This window comes from Melozone crissalis, unplaced genomic scaffold (assembly GCF_028551555.1).
Source record: "Melozone crissalis strain CALT ecotype California unplaced genomic scaffold, PUWL_Pcris_2 ptg000018l_1, whole genome shotgun sequence".
Taxonomy (NCBI): Eukaryota; Metazoa; Chordata; class Aves; order Passeriformes; family Passerellidae; genus Melozone; species Melozone crissalis.
In genome coordinates, this window is record NW_026535796.1 from 42,631,921 (window position 1) to 42,653,811 (window position 21,891).

Sequence of the window (21,891 nt, forward strand, 5' to 3'; positions counted from 1 at the left end):
TGAATTTGCCAGTGGAGTGCTTTGCTTAAATTTCCTAGAATATTAATCTTAGTGCAATTAGCAATGTTTGCATCTCTCTCCCAGAGCACTGGACTAAACTCTTCAACCATGAAGAAAAGCATTTGAGAGGGAACAGCAAAAAAAACCACTATTCTGCTAGTGAAACCAAGTGACACTTTTGTGTTGCTTTTCCCAAAGAAAATGCCCTACTTTCACGTGAAACTGATAGTAATAGCAGGAGCCTTGGAAAACAATGAGTTCCACCTCCTGCATCCAGATCATCATCATACATGTTTTCATTGTTAGAGGCTGTGTTGTCAAGAAGGGCCAGACAAAACTTTAATTTAAGTAATTGGCTTGACAGGGTGACATGGCAAGCTGGGTACAAGCAGCAAGTGCAGGCAATTCCTGCCTCATAGTTAAGCTACACACTAACTGTATGGCTTCTCTGTTGAGAGGAAGAGTTACTTCTAGGATGCAGGTACAAGGATACTGCATGTGAGTGTGGAATATTGTCAGGTGTATTGAAGATCCCCAAATTGCAGAGCTGGTTCCAGCTCTGCTTTACTTTGATAGTGACAATATGCACACTGCATTTCTGGATGTTGTGTTCTGGCTTTGTGCACTACAACCACTTGTCTCTTCTGGGAGGTTAGTGGAGGTTTAAGTGAAACCATTGAAAAAGGGGACTAATTCATCAATAAGTTCAGAGAAGCTGCAGAGGGGAATGGAGCAGTGCTGAGTGCAGGATGTTTCACAGTTATGGTCCTGTGAAATATGTTGCCTCTTGAACTCTCAACACAGCTTGACTTGGAGCACTGTCGTTTCTCTGTTCCTTGGAGACAGGAGCTGGATAATTGATGTCACTCACTGAGGAGTGATGAAGAAGCCAAGCCCAGACACATTCCCCAGAGCTGTTTTCTGAAGCCTTTCTTTAAAAGAACAGGGTTCTGTGCTTTGCTGAGCACTTTGTGTATGAGCCTGAGAAAAGGTTCCACTTGAACAGTGCTTCAGTTAAAAATGTGTAGCACAGATAGCAGTTAGGAAATCCTGACTGCAGTTCATTCTGTGAGAGGTGAAGCAAACCACTTTCTATATGCTCTACCTCTAGGGGTGTTTCACCTCCAGCTCTGTTGTGCAACCTCATCATCCAAACACAAGAAGCAACTTTGCCCTGCAAAGTTCTCAATGAGCCAAGGAAGACAAACTGGGTAATAATTCCCTTTTAGCCATGGATCTAGGGATCTATGGCAACATACCAAATAATCAAACTCCCTCTAAAGGATTTTTTTCCTCAAAGCAGCCACCTGCTCGACACAGCAGCTGTGCAGCCACCACAGCAAAGAGACTAAAGGCTGAACAATTATTCAGGTGGGTGCAATGGCACATTAGAAAGGAGAACTGAGTGGGCAAACCCACTAGAGCTATTCCTGTCATATTTTTATCTGCAAGTAGGAGCCTGTGTTTGCCCACAGCATTAACAACCTGTATTTCTGTGTCAGCACGCTTGCAAAGCTGAAAAACCAATTTTGAAATGGATGCAACACTAGTAGCAGGGAGACTCATCTGCTACAAAAAAGGCATTTAGCCTTTTTCGTGGGCAGATGAGGTCATAGATAACTCAGAAGTAATGAGATCCCTGCTCCAAAATCCACACTTGCAATAGGACTTGAGGGCAGTCAGCATCCCACCCAGCTGCTAAGCAGACTGTAACAATCAGCCCCAAATCAAGAGTGAATAGAAGCATCCAGCCATTATTGTCTTGCCCTGTACACCTCTTGAACATAAAAAAAAATACACCTTTGTGTCTGGGACCAAGTGAAAACAGGAGCCTCTAGTCTCTGGGTTGTTATGTATTTTGTCTATTATTAAAAGCTTTCATTTTGCTATACTCAAGCAATTCCAGTTGGTAATATCCTTTTCACATTTCTCTGTAGGCCGCTGAGAGTTATTAATTTCATGTAGCACTGTCCATTTATCCAAGGTAATTTGACTGAATTTCCTGTGGCTAATCACAGAGTAGAATCTGGAAATTTGCTCTTTTTAGGCGTGATTTCCATTTGAGGTAAATGGACTAAAGATCAGAATCCCAGATCAAAATGCATCTGTGCCTTTGGAACATTCAGAGCTCTGGAGAATTGGATTTCATGTGATTAATGAGCAGGAAGGAAAGGGCAGTGAGGTCCCTGGTGATAATGTCAGCCACGAGGGTTCTGACAGGCAGGGCTGAGTGCTTCATTAGCTGCTGCTGTGTCCCTCTGAGCCCTGCTGGCTCCCTGGACACACAGCCAGGGCTGAGTGGGAGCTGAACCTCCAGGTACAGCCTGTCCCTCGTCCCCTCACAGCCTGCTCATCCTCAGGGAAACAAGGACATTTGTTCTAGTCACAGGAGAGCCAGAGATCAATATCCTGTTAGCTGCATTGTTCCTGGTACATTTTTCAGTAACCATAAGGTCAAAAGAGGGGTGGTTGAACATGCATTTAGCCCTTTACCCCTTGTCTGAGAACATCCTAAAGCAGTCAAGGCATCCTGAACCTTAAAGTCTCTACTGCCCTTAATCTGACACTAACTTTTTGTGTTTCCTCACACAACCCATCTTTGCCTTTTACCTCTTCTTTTCAGCACAAAACAGGGAAAATGAAGTCACCACTATGCTCTTCTCTGGACATGTAGGGAACTCCTAACAGCTGTGGACCAGCCATGTCCCATTTTAGTTTGTGGTTCTTCAGGCACAAATAAAAGAAGCAAGTGTCCAATTACCTACATAAGCGGTTCCAGGGAAATATTTGCCTTTGCAGAACAAAATGTATGACAATTTTATCTCATTCTGGCCTGTCCCAGAGCATTTACACTGAAACAACATGGGCAGAACTACTTTTGCTGGTTTGGAAATTACACCAACACAGCCATGAACTGGAAAAGAAAACCCTGATAAAACAAACATGTCACAATCATCTCAAGGACATGTCTCTAAGGCAGTTTTTCCTGAGTGACATAGGCAGACTTGAGCTGTTGGTAGCAAAACCCTTTTGTGTGAGCACAAATAGTCTCCCTTCTTCTGGAATTCTTAAGAGCTTGTGCCACCCATTCTGTCTTTCCCAGGCTGCTATTTTCAGTTGTAGAAAATACTCTAAAACATTCCTGTGTTAGTAGAATACATATAGGATTTACCTCCCAAAGCTCTGCTTAGTCCTGCAAAAGCAAAACCAACCCTATTTTCTTAAGCATGGAATGTTAATGAGTCAAGTATTGTCTGTACAGTAGCATTGTCTCATTTTAATCTTCAGTTTTCCTATTATCCAGACTTTAAAGATGCTGAGAAAAGAAACAAGCAAGAGAATCACAGAATGTCTCCAAAGTCACTGCCCAATCCTTTAGTCTCTATCATTCCTCATTCCTCCCTATATTACCCTTGAACTCACATCCATCTCTTTGAACTCATTGCCACCATCACATAGTCTCTGTGCCTTCATTTTATTTCTCCCCTTGTCTTTGCTGTATTCTTTTCATTCCTTGATGTCAGAGCATGTGAGCATTTGGAAGCCAGCAGTGTTCTTCAGCCCTTTGTAGCCAGCTCCTTGGCTGACCTCTGAGAGTAAGGTTAGTGATGAGAAAGGACCTTCCACAGTGAGGGCAAGGAGCAGTGACACAAGGCCTCTTCTGGGAGAAAATCTTAATCATTATCTGCCTTAGCAAACCACAAAGTGTTTGCCCTAAGCAGAAGGGCAAGATGTGGCTGTGAAGCTCGGTAACTGTGTTGTCAGTATCCATACAATGCAAAGTTACCTTTCAAAAATTCAGACTGTATGGATCCACTGCACTGTTCTGCAGCCAGCACTTCCTGAGCTTTTCCCACCTCAAAGTCCTTTTTTTTTGTTAGCAGATCAGAATCAGTGGTAATGCTCTTGGGGTCAGGTGAGGGCAGTGGGAGTGGGCCCTAAGGAGAACAGAAAAGCTCCATGAGATTTACTGTGGGGTCAGGGCCATTAAAGAGCAGCCTGTTCAGTAAAGAAAAACAGGCACAATGTGCTAAGCTATTTCAAATCTAATCACACCTGCAGTTCTCAGACACACAGCCAAGCTGCTACAGCCAGATTGAGCATTTAGAAATGCCATTGTACCCAAAGGAAAGCACATTCTTCTGCCAGAACTGAGGGAGCTCTGCAGCCTGGTGTTCTGGGAGCTTCCTGAGCTGCAGCCATTACGGTGATATCGCATTTCCTGAGGAGTTCACTCCCACCAATGAACAAATAACATTGAACTCTTTCAAGTCTAGGCCCAAAACCCATCTCAGCTGCTGCCTTCATAAGGATGATTGAAGTTCCTGAGCCTGCATGCTGCTCCATCCAGAGGAACCTTTGCCTCCACCTGGAGTCGACTCCATTAATAACACTTCTGCTGTACTTCTGACATCTGCTTCACTGGATCAGTTTGCAGGACTAGCCGTGGATTGCTGCGGTTTTTATTTTAAATGTAAAAATGTCTGTAATTTCCTAATCAAAAGCAAGAAAGAAAGCAGAATGCTGTATTTTTTTTAAATGAGAAGGTAATAAAACCAAGTCTGAATATTTTGATAGATATGCTGGAAGGGTATATAATGTAGCAAACAGTTGCACTATTTTTTCCTAGTATGAGTACCCAACCTGAGAAATATTTGTTCTTTCTCTAAGTAAGTCCTCTTCCAGTTCTGAAGTTTGGAAGTTCAGAAGGAGTGGAGTACAAAGTCTCAGTGAAGTGTGAAGCTTATGTAAATAAATCTGGTTGTTAGCTTTGTGAGGTAGCCTATTACGTTTGTTTTTCAGTTATCTCAAATACTGCCTAATTATTTGGGGCTTTTTCTGCCAAAAAAAGCTAAATAGTAACACTTCTGAAAGCATCTGTGCTTCACACAAAATCACAGTCATATGGAAATTATATTCTTCATGTAAAGCAGCTTTACAGGAGCCTTTTAGTATGCACTGTTACTTTTTCTTAATAATCCTGAACAATTTAATTCTCTTGTGCTTTCTCTCTGCTATCCTGTTTTGTACACTATCAGGTTTGCAGGGATTCTCTGTATTGTTTTTGTAATACATGGGTTGGTTTCTAGAAAAACCTTTACTGTTGTAATCATTGTTCTTGGATCGTGGAGCTCTATCTGTAAAGACAAAAACAACTTTAAAAATGCCCTCTGCTTTCTCCAAGTTTACTGTAATTAGCAAGTTTAGTTAAGAGAAATGTATTCTTTTAAGCTCCTGATATGTTCTTTTCCAGTTATTGACTGCTTTCACTATATGTGTACTTAGTACTGGTTCATTCCTTTACTATGGTGAAAATGACAAGTTTTGTTAATATCAGATGGAAATTGTGGTTTTGGATAAAGTTCTTCAAATTGATAATGGTGTGTGATTTTTCATTTTGTTCTCAGTTCACTTGAGAGTAGTTAGAAGTCTGGAATTGCATTATTTGGTAATTACCTCCAGTGGTAGTCTGACACTAGTTACTTCATGCAGTTTACAAATCTGCATGATTTAGTACCCTTGGGAAATGATCTCTATTGAATGTATAGCATGGAATAGCACTGTGGCTATTTATATAGAAATGTATTTACCACCTCTCAAAGTCCAAGAAGTGCTTCAACACATCTGGGAGCCCCAAAAAAAGTCTTGTTTTCTTCAAACATTAGCTCAGAATTCCTTACCCCACGAGCCGCTCTCTGCCCATTCTCTCTCCAGCTGAGCTTGGCCATCCTGACCCCCAGAGCTGTGCAGGGGCCTGGCGGCTCCAAAATCCTGACCAAAGGCTTCTGGGGAATTAAAGGGGGCACCAGACCTTGCTGCAGGATGTCCAGCAAGCCTCACCAAGGCAGATAGTGGCAGTAGGAAAAAAGGAAAACATTTTGCTTTGCTAATGCAGTACAGCATACATATTATTATGGGCCTTTCCTTATGATTCTCCTAAAGGGATTTAATGAGGCAAGTTGAGTTAAGATCTGCTGAAAGAATGGCAAAAGGACATGCTAAGGACTGGTTAAGCACAATTTAAAATAAAAAAACTTACTTACCTTTGAATGTAGCAAACTCGGTTTGTGAAGATACGTGAACCAATCCTGATAGCAAGTCTGAAAAAAATTAATTTAAAAAATTAAATTAAAATTTTTTAAAAAGGCATGTTTATCTACCCCAGTCTTTATCAATCTAGCAACATTACATATTCCAGAATTTACCCATCAGAATGTAGGGCAGTGTAATTGCTACACTACAGCAGTATCTAATTATAATTCATTTTTCCATTGCAACTATGGAATCATGCAAGTCACATTTCTGTTCATTTCTGCATTCTGCAAAATATTAAGAAATTAGTATAATCTAGGAATGGAAGAGAATGTTCTGTTCAACAGTCATTTAAAAATCCAGCTATGTGTTTCAGACGGATAAAACCAATTGAAATTGCCAGCACTGTTTTTTGCACAGCATTATCAATATAAACAAACTGCCTGCTAATGCAAATTGCTCTGTGGTGAGACTAACAGAGAACATCATTCTTTTAGCCCAAGAGAGCCTGTCCACTGTGGCATTTCAACTGACATATTTTGCTGTGTCTAATGCTACATTACAGTTTTCTTTAGGATAAAAATAATTAATTCAAATCAGACCAGATGGCTTTAACTGCAGCAGGCACATATCTTTCCTGGGTATAGGTGAAGCTCTTCTATAAACAACCTGCTATCTATTCCCCTGCCTCCTGTCTTAACAGAAACATTGGCTTCAAACAGGAGCTTGCCTTTTGCTATTGCTTGCAAAGACATTGTTCTGACCTAAGCAAATCACCCACAAAATTTGTAGTACATTCTGTAAAGACAGACCTTGTGATTCTGAATCCATGAGATCAAATAACTCCTGTATTTCCCTTACATATTCAGACAATCCTTGCTCATCAGAGGGAAGAAAGACCCTCCTTTTATGAAGATTTTTTGTGGTTTCTGTTTGGAATTACAAAGTTTTGATGCCTACAGATGTTGGCTGAGTATAGAAAAAAAGGTTTACTGCTCTCTGAATTTCCCTAGTGACTCCTTAAAGAATAGGTAAAGTGATTTATGATTCCCAGGGCCTTCAGTGTAGCAAACAATTTTAAACAGAATTCTATTTTCTTAGCAGCTCAGCTCTTCTTCCAAGCACCTGTGCTTTTAATTTATTTTTTTAATCTCTCTACTCTTTCATTTCTTACCTGGTGTGAATACCCAAACTCTTTTGATCCTTGTCAATATTTATTGCTTGAAAAGACTGAGTAAATATACTTCAAAGTCCACTGCAATAACAGCTGATGGAAACAAAATACTTACAAAGTACTTATTTCTTTCACCTTTTGGTAAATCTAAGCACTAACTCATTCCTTTGAAAGTCTCATGCTTCTGTGTTTTTTAAATAATTTTTGTGACCACACGAGCTGCTCTTAGCCAAACTCATTTCTGTCCTCTGTGCAACCTTCCCTAATAATTTCTGCTTACTATTTACTTGATTTTGTTTCAGGCAAGTCCTATCTTTTGAAGTACATCTTGACTGGACTTGCCTAAAATCAAACTCAAACTTTGACCTTGTAAGAATTTTCCTTACTTTCCTATTTCTTTTATAGTTCAAGGATATGTAGGACTCAATTCTTAAAGTTGTTTTCCCCTTTGCCTCGCTTCTGATCATAGGATATTCTAGATGAATCCTTAATTTTTTCAACTTCCAATCACAATCTAGAATTTCTGTTCTTCATGCAATTTTGGGAAAAAATATATTCTAAATGTGAAAAAACAAAATAAAGAAATATAAAACTTAACAACATTTTGTCCTATTTCAGAATAGCTTTGTTTAGCTTTGATTATAAGATGTCGAGACCTCTGATATGACAAGAATCAGAGCATTTTTAGTGCAGTACAATGGGACATCATAACTGCAAACAGCTTTGGATGTTCACATGCTAAAATTTTCAATATAATCTTGCCACTGAAGCAATTTTTAAATATATCAGTATGTGAACAGCACACTGTGTCAAATTATGCTGTATTTTTTTTATAATCCATTATCTGTTCTGTGATAAAAACAGCTCATGGGATGTGTTTTAATGTGTGTTCAAGTGCCCAGTTAAGAATGTTTTCTGCAGTGAGGCTGATTTAGCTTAGATGAGAACCATCCATACTTTAGAGCTTGACAGCAGTCCTCAGTGCTTCTGTACTTCCTCTGCTTTAATTCTTGCTAAGAGGGGAAGAGCTGCCTCAGAAACCTGATGCACCATGAAAAAATTAATTAGGGATCCACAAAGTTCTGCTTCTGAACTGACTGATTATCTGATGAGCACAGGAAATTGTCACAAGTGCTCACAAAAGCCCAGCAGGGCTGTTCTGCTGAGGAGCTGCTGTGGGTTTGTGCAGCCTGGGGCTGGCAGTGAGGGCTCAGTGCTGGCTCCTGGCTGGGGCTGTGCAAGGGCAGACACTGGGCAGCCTCTCACAGCTGGCCTGGGACTTGCCTGGAGGTCACCCCACCTTCCCTGCCCACATAAACCCCATGACTCACTCCAGGGAAATAGGAAGTGCCTCCTTCAAACCTGCCTGGTAAGAGACTTCCATTGTAGCACATCCATTTTAACAGGAAAGGACCACGGGAAAAGAATATCTGTTAAATCAAGTGGTGGAACAATGTTTTATATTAAAACAAAGCAGCACCAAAAATCCCTATCAAAACAAAAACAACAAAGCAAATTTGGCATAGAAATAAGGATAATGTCTCTCAAGACACTTGACTATTTCCTCCATGCTATAATACAAGCCATGGAAAATGCTATCACATCAGATAATCAGAACTAGAAGGTAGGGCCATTCCACAACTGGAAATTAAAAATCCAAGTATCAGGAGTCTTTTTCCTGTACTGCAGCTGTCAATTGCCTATTCCATGCACATCCCAGTTACAAAATAATAGCATAATAGCAAGACTTAATAAGGAAAACACAAAAAACCAAAGAAGCCAGCTCAAAACACAAAACAAAACAAAAGAAATACAAACAAGGGGGGAAAAAAACCACTAAAAAACCCTAGACAGTTTCTGAGCACAGAAAGGCAAATTTTGCCTGGAGGCTTTATTCTGACTGTCCCCTTGAAGGATAGACTGTACTTTTTGTAGGCTGCTGGAAGGGCAACTCTGACAAGTCCAGGAGCAATCCTGTGACTGACTTGGCCATGACTTTGACTTACCCTCTGGACACCACCAATGGACTGCACCTTCCAAGGGACGTCACTTCCCATTCCTCTTGCACCTCCCACTTCATGTTGCAAGTTTTTCATAACAAAGATTGTAAAATAAGATTGTATTTTCATAACCAGTTAAGGATCATGTCATTGCACACATTTCTCCCACTTTATTTAGCATACCTACAACCATGATAGTTTATCCTGATGCGTTTGCCTCACATCAGTGTTAGGATTTCACTGAAAAACTGCCAAAATTAATATCTCAAGTCTCCACTGTGAAAACTAATGCAACCTAAAGGCTGATTATTACTTGTTCACCTTGAAGTTTTTGCAGCTGAAATTTTTGGTAGCATAGGTTCAGCTAATGATAGGACCCATATAGTTAACAGCTCAGGTTAAATTAAAAATGTAATAATTTCTGAACCAGGTCTTGAAACTTGAGGCCAAGTCAGCTGAAAAGTTCTTAGCTGGTCTTACTGGTTACCACAGTGTCATTTTGAGATTTCTCTCTCCTGACCAACTTGAAAATTGTAATCACTTGGCTGGGGATATTTGAAGGCAATAAGTTTTTTTCATGCAAAAGAGCTCTCACCTTCTCTGCTTCTGATTTTGATCCTCACTTCATCTCAGGGGAGGTATTCAAGAGTTAGCATCCGTCCCACTTATCACTATAGAAAAAAACTGGCTAGGAGAAGGCATGAAAACCTTTAAATAACTTCAGTTGTCTATTCATCAGCTGGAAATCTGCACAGCATTTTCTAGGAAATTTGAAATGATCACAGCAGCTGCATTAATAAACTCTGTCTGCAAAACTGCATATTAGTGCTTTTTGTCTAATCCCTCTTAAAATATGCAATTGGAGAAATAGTTTGACTTGTCTACTCCCAGCTGAGTTTCCTAACCACTAAAACACTTGGATTTGCTCTCTTGTCCAATTAATCTCTCTTTAGGGCCTAAGCACTAAGATGGGAGTATAGCAAACAGTATTCTACAGCTCAGTGAGTGCAACCTTGGCCTCAGAAACATCAGAGTTTGCCTCTCCATGTGCAGAAGGGGAATCTGAGCTTTCTCCTCCACAGTCAGGTAAGTGCTCACTCTGACCAATGGATGATGGACATTGCTGGGGGAGGAGAAGGAAGGAGAAAGAATATAATATCTTAGTTTTTCATGGTTGATTAGTTCTATGGTGCACTGAATCTCACAGATGAAATCTGTCTTTTGTGGAACACCAGCTGCACACTTGGGATCATCAGAAGAGCTTTCCCTTGCATGGTATCCCAAAGCCAGCTTTAAGAACCCACAAATATTTGGAGAGTTCCCAGGTTAGCTTCCAGGAGAGATTTAAAGGTTTTACATTTTGAAGTTTTGGGGAATTTGGAGCTTTGGGGTTCTTTTTGGTTGGTCGATTGTGATTTTTTAAGATAGAAATAGTGATGACAGAATTCAGAAACTTAGCTTTATTATGGAACTCTTTTGAAGCCACTTGGATGCCTAAGTCATATCTCTTGATAGATTTATACTTGAAATTCATTAAAAATCAGTACATCTTCACAACTGGTTTGATTTCTATCATTGTTAGGATATTCAGCTGTATGTTTTTTTCTAGTAAACTGTATTATTTATAACATTGCTGCCTGTTCAAGATGGAAATCTTTCTAATAATAAGATTCAAGACAATATGGTTTTGGAGTAACAGATTTCAGTGTCTGTGCAAAGGTTTTGTTTAATTTAATTGGCTTAGTGCAATCTGTCAGGCTATCAGAGGATGGCATCATAGTTTCTGTAAGTGGAATTTAAAGAAACTAAGGGAGATTTCTGAAAGGAAACTGTAAGAAATGTCTTTTTCTAATGAGGACTGAAGTAATTCTTCTGATTGTTGGATTTTCATTTGCAAAATTCCATTCCATGTAAACCTTGCAGTGTCTGTATCTCCAGTTCCTTAGTCTGAGAAACAAGTTAACTTGGCTATGAGGTACTGATAGAAGTTAGAAATGGTATTTCTTCTTTGCTATGAAATCAGAGGCAAATCCTTAACTGCTTCCAAGAAAGAGCAGCTTCTAAGCCTCTAATGCTGAATTTTCCAGATGCAAGGCTATCCATGTTCCTTTCTTCCCTTGACCTACAATATTACCTCAACACATTACAATTTATAAAAATTATTTTCATTCTATAATGATATTTACTTACCTTCTTTTTTCTCTCCTGTCTTCTTTAAGTTATGTTACTGCACACACCACAAATGCCTTCCATTCTTCAAAGATTATTTGACCCTGGAAAAGTACATGGGTTTCCTTGGACAGCTGCAACACTGAGATGTGAGATTGAAGTTTTATTCCTAATGAAAACCAGCTAGACTGCACAATCTAAATCTAAAGTGATATTTTTCCTATCTTTTTTGAGAGACCAGTGGCTTTGAGATAATCATAACCGAAGTATTTCCCTTCTGTCACATCTGTAACAAACAGTGTGCGATGTAATATTTTAGCCTTGAGACAGCATTAGAACACTCTGCTGGAATGCTGCATTATCTGCCATGAACTAATCCTTATATCACATCACAGTTGCAGTGACTGATGAGTCTTTTTCTTTATAGGCTATGAAAACATGATTTATATCCCATCTGTTCACCACTACACGAGGAATTCACAGAAGGCACTCGCCACCCCCCTCACTGCTTGCTTTATCCTAAGTCACCTAGGATACAGTCATGTTAGTTATGTAGAGATGAATCACAGACTTGAAATAGATATTAAAACAAAAATATACTGCTTTTCTTCTCCTAGATTCATTTTTCAACTCAGTGCTGCTTTGAAAAGCTATTCCTGCTCAACAAATGTCACTCACTTACGGAAAAGATTCGGCACTGTTTGGAAATTTGTGCTCTATTTATATACAAGATCCAGTAAAATAATAACAGTGTCATCTAGCTTTGGAATCCTTTTAAGGATTCCTTTGAAATATTGTTGAATGTCTATAATACAGCCTTGAAGCTTTCCTCTCTTGTGCAGTTTAGAAACACAGAAAAATTCTTTTCAGTGGCTTCCTTTGTAGTTTGCTGAGAATCATTGAAAACAAGGACATGAGAATTTGGTTTCTATTATTCAAAACAGCATCATAATCTACTGATTGGAGCAAATTGAGCAATATTTTCAGCAGATAATATTTGTTGGAAAAGATGATCTTATTCATTTTCTCCACACACATTTCAAATTATTATACCCAGTGCAATGCTGGCTTCAGCAGGGTCCTTCTTGATTAGGGCCACTAACAGGAAGCTCAAAGTCAGACCTTTTAGTTCACATACCACCCATAAAATTTCCAAGTGCATGACTGAGGGGAAAAGGATTCTCCCAAGTTATTCTTTAGCAAGCTCAAAACCCAGGGAAATTAGGAAATCTTCCCTTTTTGCATTGCCATGATACCTGTAAATGTTTCTATTAGAAGAATAGTGACTCAGCTTTCCCCTTTTGAATCAACATATTAAAAGAGTGAATCTGTTTCTCACATCCTGCTAGTACTTTTCCTCCTTTGGTATGGAAACCTACATCCCTGAAGGTAATGGGAGGAAAATTGTCTGCATAAGGATATGAGAACTGCTGCTTGGCTCACAAATAGATGCCTATTGTCCTTCAGTCACTTCAGATTTCTGAAACAACCCACCCCAAGATCAGTGGGCCTTGAAAGAAATTTGCTGCTATTATGTTTCCTGTCACCACTATTTGACACTGCTTTCCCACTTTTCCATGAGTGATATCCTGACTCACTAGGGCAAGAAATAAAAATAAAAGGTTTCCTCTTTCTGGTGTTTCCCATCAAAAGAAATAGCACCTTAGTGGACATTATATTTCTGATCAAACTTTTTCCTTGCTTTTAAAATTTGCTTTTAAAAATATACTCAGTGCATCTTCTGTTTTTTGTTTGTTAACAAATCTTACATTTGTTTTCAGTTTCTTTGTTTTGGGAGTTTTTTTAGGGGGTGGGGAGTTGCTGTTTGCAAGGGAGTTTTTGTCACCGTCTTACATGATGTTTACTTTTAATTTTGGTCCCTTTCTATGTGTGAGGTTTCATTCTACAGTTTGGGAGTCACCATTCAGGAAGCATCAGAATCTTAACTCAGTGAGTAGAAGCTCTTATCTTAAATCTATAGTGATCATTGTAGATGTTGAGAGCCACTTTGAGGCATCTGGGGTTTTTTTGTTTATTTGCTTTTGCTTAAATCTACAGCATCCACAACAAATCTTCAATTTTAGGTCCCTTCCAAATGAAATAATCTCTTCTAATATCTCGAAAAGAGTAAGAAGACTCTATGCTTTGGGATCTCTTGTTCATTGGTTCAGGGCTGGTTTTTGTTTTCATCTTCATTCTTTTCATTTCCATCACCTCTTATGAAAACAGATTGAGAGAGTTGGGGTTGTTCAGCCTGGAGAAGGCTCCAGAGAGACCTTAACAGCACTTTCCACTCCCTAAAGAATGACCTACAAGAAAGCAGGAAAGTGACTTTTTGCAAGGGCAGATAGGGGATGAGAGGTAATGGCTCTAAACTGAAAGAGTGTAGGTTTAGATCAGATTAGATACTAGGAAAAAATTCTTTCCTGTGAGGATGGTGAGGCACTGACAGAGGTTGCTCAAAATTTTGGATGCCAAGTCTCTGGAAGTTCAGGATCAAGCTGAATGGAGCTTTGAGCAACCTGATCTAGTGGAAGGTGCGTGCCCCTGCTTATGGCAGGGAGGTTGGAAATAAATATTCTTTAATTTCCCTTTCAAACCCAAACAATTCTATGATTCTGTGATTAAATATGTTGAGCATAAAAAAATGAAATAAAAAATTGTAATATCAGAATCAGCAAGACTGCCATTTCCACCCTCAATGAGAAATCTGAGACTTTTTGCTTAGTGTCAAGTGTAACTTAAGTGAAATGGGAGACAAGCTTCTTCAGAGAGATATTTAATGTAGGAACCTTACTATGCAGAAACATCTTGGTAAATTATCATGAAACAGGAAAAACTGTGCTGGGCAACAAAGCCAAATGCTGCAGCTCAGAATTAGTTAAGAATAAGTTTTGTCTGCAACACAATGAATTATCAGCAAGACAGATGGCCAAAAAGAGGAAAATCAGAAATGTTTCCTCTGGGGCTGGATTTCTGAAAATAAACACTCAGTCTTGTCCTAACTTTGTAACAGAAAATAGAATTCAATAGCATGGAGGAAACTGGAGAATCACACAATAGCAATGCAGTATTTAGAAGTGCAGCAATATGAGGGAGGGCAGCAAAAATGACAATTGTTCTTCAGGTCTGTGCTGAAGGCAGACTGAGAGGAAGTTTGGTCTGCCAGAGAGGCAGGGGCTGTCTGGGTGCTGGGAGCCCTTGGCCTTGCAGACATTGAATCCCCCTGTTTATACACTGCTTCACAAGCCATGCCTCTGCCTGGGAGGAAAAAGTGATCAAGGTTTTCATCATATTTTAAACAACAAGAGAGTTGGCAAAGAGTTTTTCAAAGCCTGCACAGTGATGTAATGAATAGCTCCAAGAGAACACTCTGTGGTGATGGTGGAGGTCACAGCCATCAAAGAACAGGAAATTAAATATATTAATACATTAAATAAATATATAAATATATAAATATAGTAATTTATTTTATATATATTTATTTTATTAATTTTATATTATAAAATTTATAATGCAATTATAATATATATAATATAATATAATATAATATTATATATTATATTATACATTAATATATTTATTAGTGTAAATATATTAATAAAGGTATTAATGAATATATTAATATATTAATATATTAAATAAATGCTTATTTTTAGCTTCTTTTTAAAGAATTCTATAATTTTGTTAAAAGGCTTTGATTTGTTTTGTCACCAAATTTCCCAGAAAGTCTCTGCTTAAGTTCCCCATGCTTATACAGTGAAACTTTGGCCATGTTGAATGAGGGTCCCTCCAAATGAAAAAAAACATTTTGTTAGCACAGATGAAATGCCTGTTCTGGGAAAGTCTTAAGCCCAAGGAATTTTGAGTGTGCCTAATTGTGTGGATGGAACTGCCCAAAAGACTACTTATGTCCCCGCATATTTTGAGAATGAAAGCTGAGATAAAAATATTTTTCTTAGGAACAGAGTTTAGACATGTATGAGTCCCTAAAAGTCTGAGCCCAGAGATAAAAATCTTTCTACAAATTCTAGTGCATACTGAGGCTTCTTCATTGTTACCAATGCAAATTCTGATGCTAATAAAATTTGTTGAGCAAGTTTTGAGCTCCTTAATAAACTGATTGTCAAAAGAAGAGATTTGGCCAGAGTACCAGTTAGCCTTACATACCTTACAGCTGGGGACAAAATCTGCAGACTAAATTGCTCACAAAAGGTCAGACACTGCAGCATACCCTGGTGTAATCCTCCATGCTAAACCTGGATGAGGAAGAAGCAAAGGAGCTGAATACCACACCTGCATATTATCCAAAAGGTGTCCTCCAGCAGGGAAATTCTTCACTGAGCTGGAGCTCAGGGGAGGGTAAGTGGGACAGGACTGCCCACAGACCCACCACCGTATCTCACAACCAGGAGCAGATGTGCTAAACTGCATTAAGAAATGGGCTGGTCAGCCCTGCTGGTGTGTGAGCTGAAATAATCAGTGAGCATCATGAGGGTGGTCACCAGCAGGGCACATTTCTGCCTGCTTTGTGCAAGTTTCAGACACCACTGACCCTCAACGACATAAGTACATCATGAAAATGAGAAATAAGTTACCAGCTGTTTGGTTCTTCCTTTACAAATGATACTTAGACAAATTTATGACAAAGAATGTCACAGCAGTGCTATTCACTCACTTCAAGTACTGCAGACAGGAAGCTGTGTTTGCAGTGCTTTTATTTCACATGTAAAGGATGACCTTGAGCTCACCTCCCCGTGGGGGTGAGGAGGAGGCCATCACCTCCCTGGTGCTCGGCTTCTGTGCCCAACCTGCTGCTGCGCATTGTCCCTGGCAGATGGTCACACTCTGTGTCTGCCCTGCCACACGCACACGAATCACCTCACCTGCCTCAGGCCACAGCCCTGTGCTGCCAGAGAGAGTGACAAACACCCAGAGAGGGTGACAAACACCCAGAGTGACAAACACCCCTCCCCTGTTACAATATCCCTTGCCCAGGGGAAGAGCCCTGGGGCCATGCCAGAGCCTGGGGAAAGCAGAGGTGGGGTCAGTGGTTTCCTCTGCTCCCTGTGTGCTGCTCCCTAACCAAGCACCCCTGTTTCCTGGCAGCACAGAGAGGTCTGGACTGCATCAGGATTTAAAAAACTTGACTCTTCAATTTAGTGATAAATAACACTTAGAATACTTCAAAATATGAGCTGGTGAAACAATACATCAAAACATCAGCTGGTGAAATATTAGAACTCATTTAAATCCCAAGCCACTTTGGGGGAAACAAGTTGTGTACACTTGCTTGTGGTTACTATAAACACCTGGAGGCTGCCCAGGCCCTGGGCAAGGCAAGGGGAAGCACATACCTTTCTCACAAATGCACATCCCCTGGTTCTCCATGCAGTGAAACACCCTTCCTGCCAAAGGGTGTTCTCAGCCCTGCTTCGAATTTATCCCATGCTTTTAATCTGGGCATAAACAGCAGCATTGCATTTGTCTCTCTCATCTCTGAATGTTGTTTATACTCACTTGGATGCAGAGAAGGCTGGCTAGTCCATCTGGATTTCTTCCCCTGCTGCTTTTCCAGGGCAATTAATAAACTCTATCCTGTTTACTGATCCCAGTATGAACCCCAGAAACAGGGAGCTGTGGTGATTCACAGTAGTTGTTTTGAATTCAGTGGGGCTAATAAAAAATGTACCTGCATTCCCAGTACTTTCTAAAGAGGAATGAAATGCCAGTGGCTCTCAAGAGGAGTCAGGACCCTGCCTCCCTTAATTCAGTGAGGCCAATATAGCAGAAAGATGCACCTGTGGCATTTAATAGTATGTATAATGCTGAAGAGAGCTTGGATCACATCTGGGCCTTTCCAACCACGTGCTCAAAGCTCTCACCAATCCAACAGAAGTATTTTCACCTAAATATTTGAAAGGTCTCTGCATCTAGTGAGCTAAGCAGCTGTAAAAACCTGGGCACTTGTCTTGGAGCACTTGGTAAAAGCATGCAAGGGCCTTTTCTAGTAAGAAACCTGTTTGAATACCTGTGTACATATAAATGCATTTGCCAGCAATTGCTACAAAGACAAAAATTATGATACTTCTGAGTTTTATTTAGAACTTTGTAAATAGAAGCAGAAATCAGACCATTAACCACTGTATTGGGCTAAAAATCTGCTACACAGGAGAGTGGTTTTTCTGAGGCACACCAACTCTACTTACTTGTATAGAGAAACTGCCCTGAGAAGTATTTTTCTTGGCTAGAGTCTATGAAAAATTAAATTTAGTTCTCTAAGCAAGAGGAGGCAGGAGAGTGGGCTGGTTGCTCTCTTAATTTCCTGGGGGAAATTCCTGAGGGAAATTTCTAGGCAGAGCTGTTAGTCCAGTTTTAGTGGGAATGACCAGACTACTGGGTATTTTTATGTGTCAGAAACTACTCCTAGCACAGTTTATACATACTAAAGGACTGTCAAACAGTACCACAAGCTAATTCATCCCAGCAGTCTCTCTAAAAGAGGCTGCCATGACACATCCAGACCCTGCAGTCACATCTGTGCTGCACATTGCAGGGATGGTATCAGGCACAAGCCACATCGTTCCAGAAACACCCTTTGGAAACTTATCTATAATATCCCTCAGTCAAGTACAGCAGCACAACATTTGTTAAATCTGGTTATTACTGTCAAAGAAACCTGAAAGATCCTGGTAGGGTTGTGTGCTTTCCCACCCTCTGTCCATTGGAGAGGACCAGATGGAAGCCACGTTGCTTCCTGAAGGGGTGGGATGGAATCTGCTCCTCTTCCTGGGCCAATCCAGAGCACCAACATCCAGTGGCAGCACACCTGCCTGGTGGAGTCAGTCACCTCTGCTCACACAGCCTTACACCCCTGGTTCCATAGCCATTAAGGCAACAGGAGAAGCCTCAGATGGTGATTTGGTGGCCCATTTGGACACAATCTAGTTAGGAGTCTGTACTGGGGTCAGCAATATGGGGCTTCATGAAAAGTCCCTTCCTTAGAGCCAATGATGTGGTAACTGTTCTGCAAACAACAGGGGAGCAAAACACTGCCTTGGATCCAGACTAACACAGACACAGCTTCTTGTTCTCATTTTAAATGGGAATTTAAACAGATGTTTAGATAGACACTCCTCTAGCAGCTTCTTGCTTGCTGCTCACTTTCACATAAGCCTTCTATAATTTAAAACAAATTTGAGGTTTCTAATTACTCAGGAATGCTTTCCATTACAGCTGTCCTGAAGCTCTGTCCCTCTGAATGTCCTCAGTAACCCTGTGTGGGCTGTGGTTCTTATCCCTGCTGTTCTCCTCCTCTGTTACAGGCTTTTCTTCCCAGTCTGAATATGCACACTGCAGAAATGGTCTTTTGCTTTCCAAAATGCACAGGATAACTGAACTGAGCAGGGATCTCAGACCTTGAGATCCATGACTGCAGGTGCTTTCCAGCCCAGGCACATATCTCTCAGTGTTAAAATGTTCAGCACAAAATGTCCATTTTCTGTGAAAATAAGCAATAAAGGATAAAGTTTGGATGGATTTTTTTAGATTTGTCCACAAAGACAATAAAATACATAGTATTTTTTTAAGTGTCTGGTCTAAATATCGATTGCTGGAATTATAAATAAAAAGAAAAAAACAATCTCAAAACAATTCTTAGAAATAGATTGAATTTAAAAAAATACATGACTTGGATATAGTTATTTTTCACCAGTGCCTGTAGCATATACATTCATGGGGACAGATTTATTTAGAGGTATTTAGTAAGGTTATAGAGATACAGAGATCAGTTTAAGAAATCCTAAAACTGCTTCAGTTCAGAAGAATTTTCCACACATTGACTGTTCTTATTTTATTCTGTAAGTTCAGACCCTCATTCAGTGCTGTGGACAGATAAAGGCCTAGACTGACTTTTGATTTGAAGGTGCACGCCACTTTTCCTGCTCCGGCTGCTCCCCAGTGCTTGTGAGATACAGCAGCTCCATCCCTTTCTCACAGAAGCAGAACAGCTTGCATGGGAGAATATCAAAGTATTTTGAAAAACTCAAGTGTGTGCAGGAGTTGGCCAAGAACCATCTCCACTTTTCAGCACCATGACAGAGGAGTTTGAAAGTTTCAATTGCAGAATATCAAATCTCCCCTTATGACCAGCCCTATCTGAATAAAACAAGATTAAGCTGCAACTAAATCTTTATTTTGTTCCAACAGCCCTAGGGAAAAGTATTCTGCTTGGATGGAAACCCTAAGTGTGGGAGCGTGGATCAGTAAAATAAACTGGGTAAGGGAGCAGAGGGAAGATAACACACTTGGAAAGGGGAATGGTAAAAACCCAGACACTTTTCAGTATTTTGTAGGTATTTTCTTCTTTCCTGGGTGAGGCGCCCCCTAGCTTGGTGCAAAGTGGTGCTGGAGTTGGGAGCACCGTTTCCCTGGATTTCACATTTTGTCAGGGTGGGAGATAGGTAAGATTGATGCAGAACATCTCTGCAAGCAGCAGCACTGAGGCAATGCTCTGAACCTACAGAAAACATGAAGGGACCTGCAGTCAGAGGCCTTCATCCCTGCCATCAAGAGCTGTGACTTCAAAGGAAGGTAGCAAATATTTATATGGCCTGTACATAGGCATTACCTGCGTACTTAACACAAATAAAAGTACACCTCAGCCTACCAGGCAAACACACACAAAGACAAAAGACAGGCAAAATTATATATATATATATTTAAAGCAGGAAAGTCAAATCAGAAATCCTAGTTTGGAGGGAATACTTGGCAAAATGAAAGACGTATTTCCATTCTGATTATCCTTACTAAGACATGAAGAGTTCTGTAGAAAGGTGATTTTCATGATCAGCAAAGGCACATGAGGAAATGCAGCTATCATGGTAAAAGTGTTTCTTCTATAGGAGCTTAACTTATTCAGCCAAAGGGATATCAATAAAAATAATGTGTCTAACATGCTCTTTTGCTTCTGTGAAACAATGTCACAGTAAGAGGGATTACTAGCACACACACACCAACCAGGTTTTTTCTCTGTATCAGGCACACGTTGTAGATATAACACACATTTCCTTTTAGCAGCAAAGCATTTACAGTTTGCTCTTAATCAGATCTTCCTTCAAAAAAAGAAATGAGTAAGTAACGGACAAAAGTTCATGAACTCAAATCAGTGGTGCAAATCTCTTAGTTAAAAATCATTTGAACTTTTCTGAACTTCCAGATTTGAAGTGCAATTTGATTTACACTGTATGATTTATTGTGCTGCTGAGTGCAGCTGTGACACTGACACAGACCAGAGCCACACAAAGTGCTGCTTGGGGGAGCAGAAATAGTTTTATAGGAAGTGTGATAAATAAAGCTTTGCTTTAATTTTTTAGTGTGAAGATCATTTACTGTCTATTCGAGACATTTTCCCATTCATATGATTAAATGCATATTGGTCAGATCCCAAAAGACAGAGAATCATTGCCTTGGCTACTTCTACACTGGAGTTGACCTCAGTGCTGCAAGCTGTACAAGAAGTTCTCAAAGGAGTCTGAAATTTGCATGTCCAAGTCCTTCACTTTGCACTCCACAGGCACAAAAAGCCATGCATGTGTCCAGCCCAAAAGCACCAGATTTAATACTGGTACCAGATAGGAAACAACTTCTTTGAAAGAGAGTTTTAACAGCCTTAGTCTTTAGTGCGTTACATTTTTCTCACACTGAGATTTCTGAAAATCAGGATTTTAGGATAAAGGATGGATTGAAAATAGAAGAATTAGCTCAACTACGCAGAAAGAATATCCTCGTCCTCAGGCTCAGCTCCAGCATATCAACTATTATCAACTTTAAATTTCTTTTCCATGTTTCTGATGGAAATATTAAAATATTAATGATTTCTTAGCTGTTATTTGCTTGTAGCCTGATGAATTATTTCAGTGGAATCCTGTGTCAGTCTTCCACTTTGATACATGCAAGCTGATTTTATTTTAAGTTAAATTATGCAGTGGAAACCCTTTCTTCTCATTGCTTATGAGGGTGGAAAGGAAGAGAAGATTTGTCCAAGTGATCTTTAGGAGCGTCAGTACCCACCCTTCCCATGACAAGCATGCAAGGGAGTGCTATGGCAGATTATCCTGAGCGTTGCTTTTGAAGCAAACTGCTGCACAATTCAAGTGCCTCATCCTGTGAGAACAAAGCAGAGAAGCCTTTGAGTGCTACCTCAGATAGAGCCACAGCAAGACACCACTCTACCCTTCCAGGCACTGTTGTTGCTTTCCTTAAAAATATTTACTGAGACCGTTTTGCAAAATGGGTACAGCAAAGAGCAGAGCTCAGTTATAGCACACTAAGGCTCAGCCCCCAGTGACACAGACCATGCAAAAGCCTTCTCAGAAGGAGAAATCACTTTCAATAGAAAAGCAACTGAAAGAACTAATAATCATGTGTTTTACCAAGTAGCCAGGATGTAATAAAACACCATACCCATCACAAAGTACTTCAGTGATAATCTACAACAACAACAAAAAGGTAATA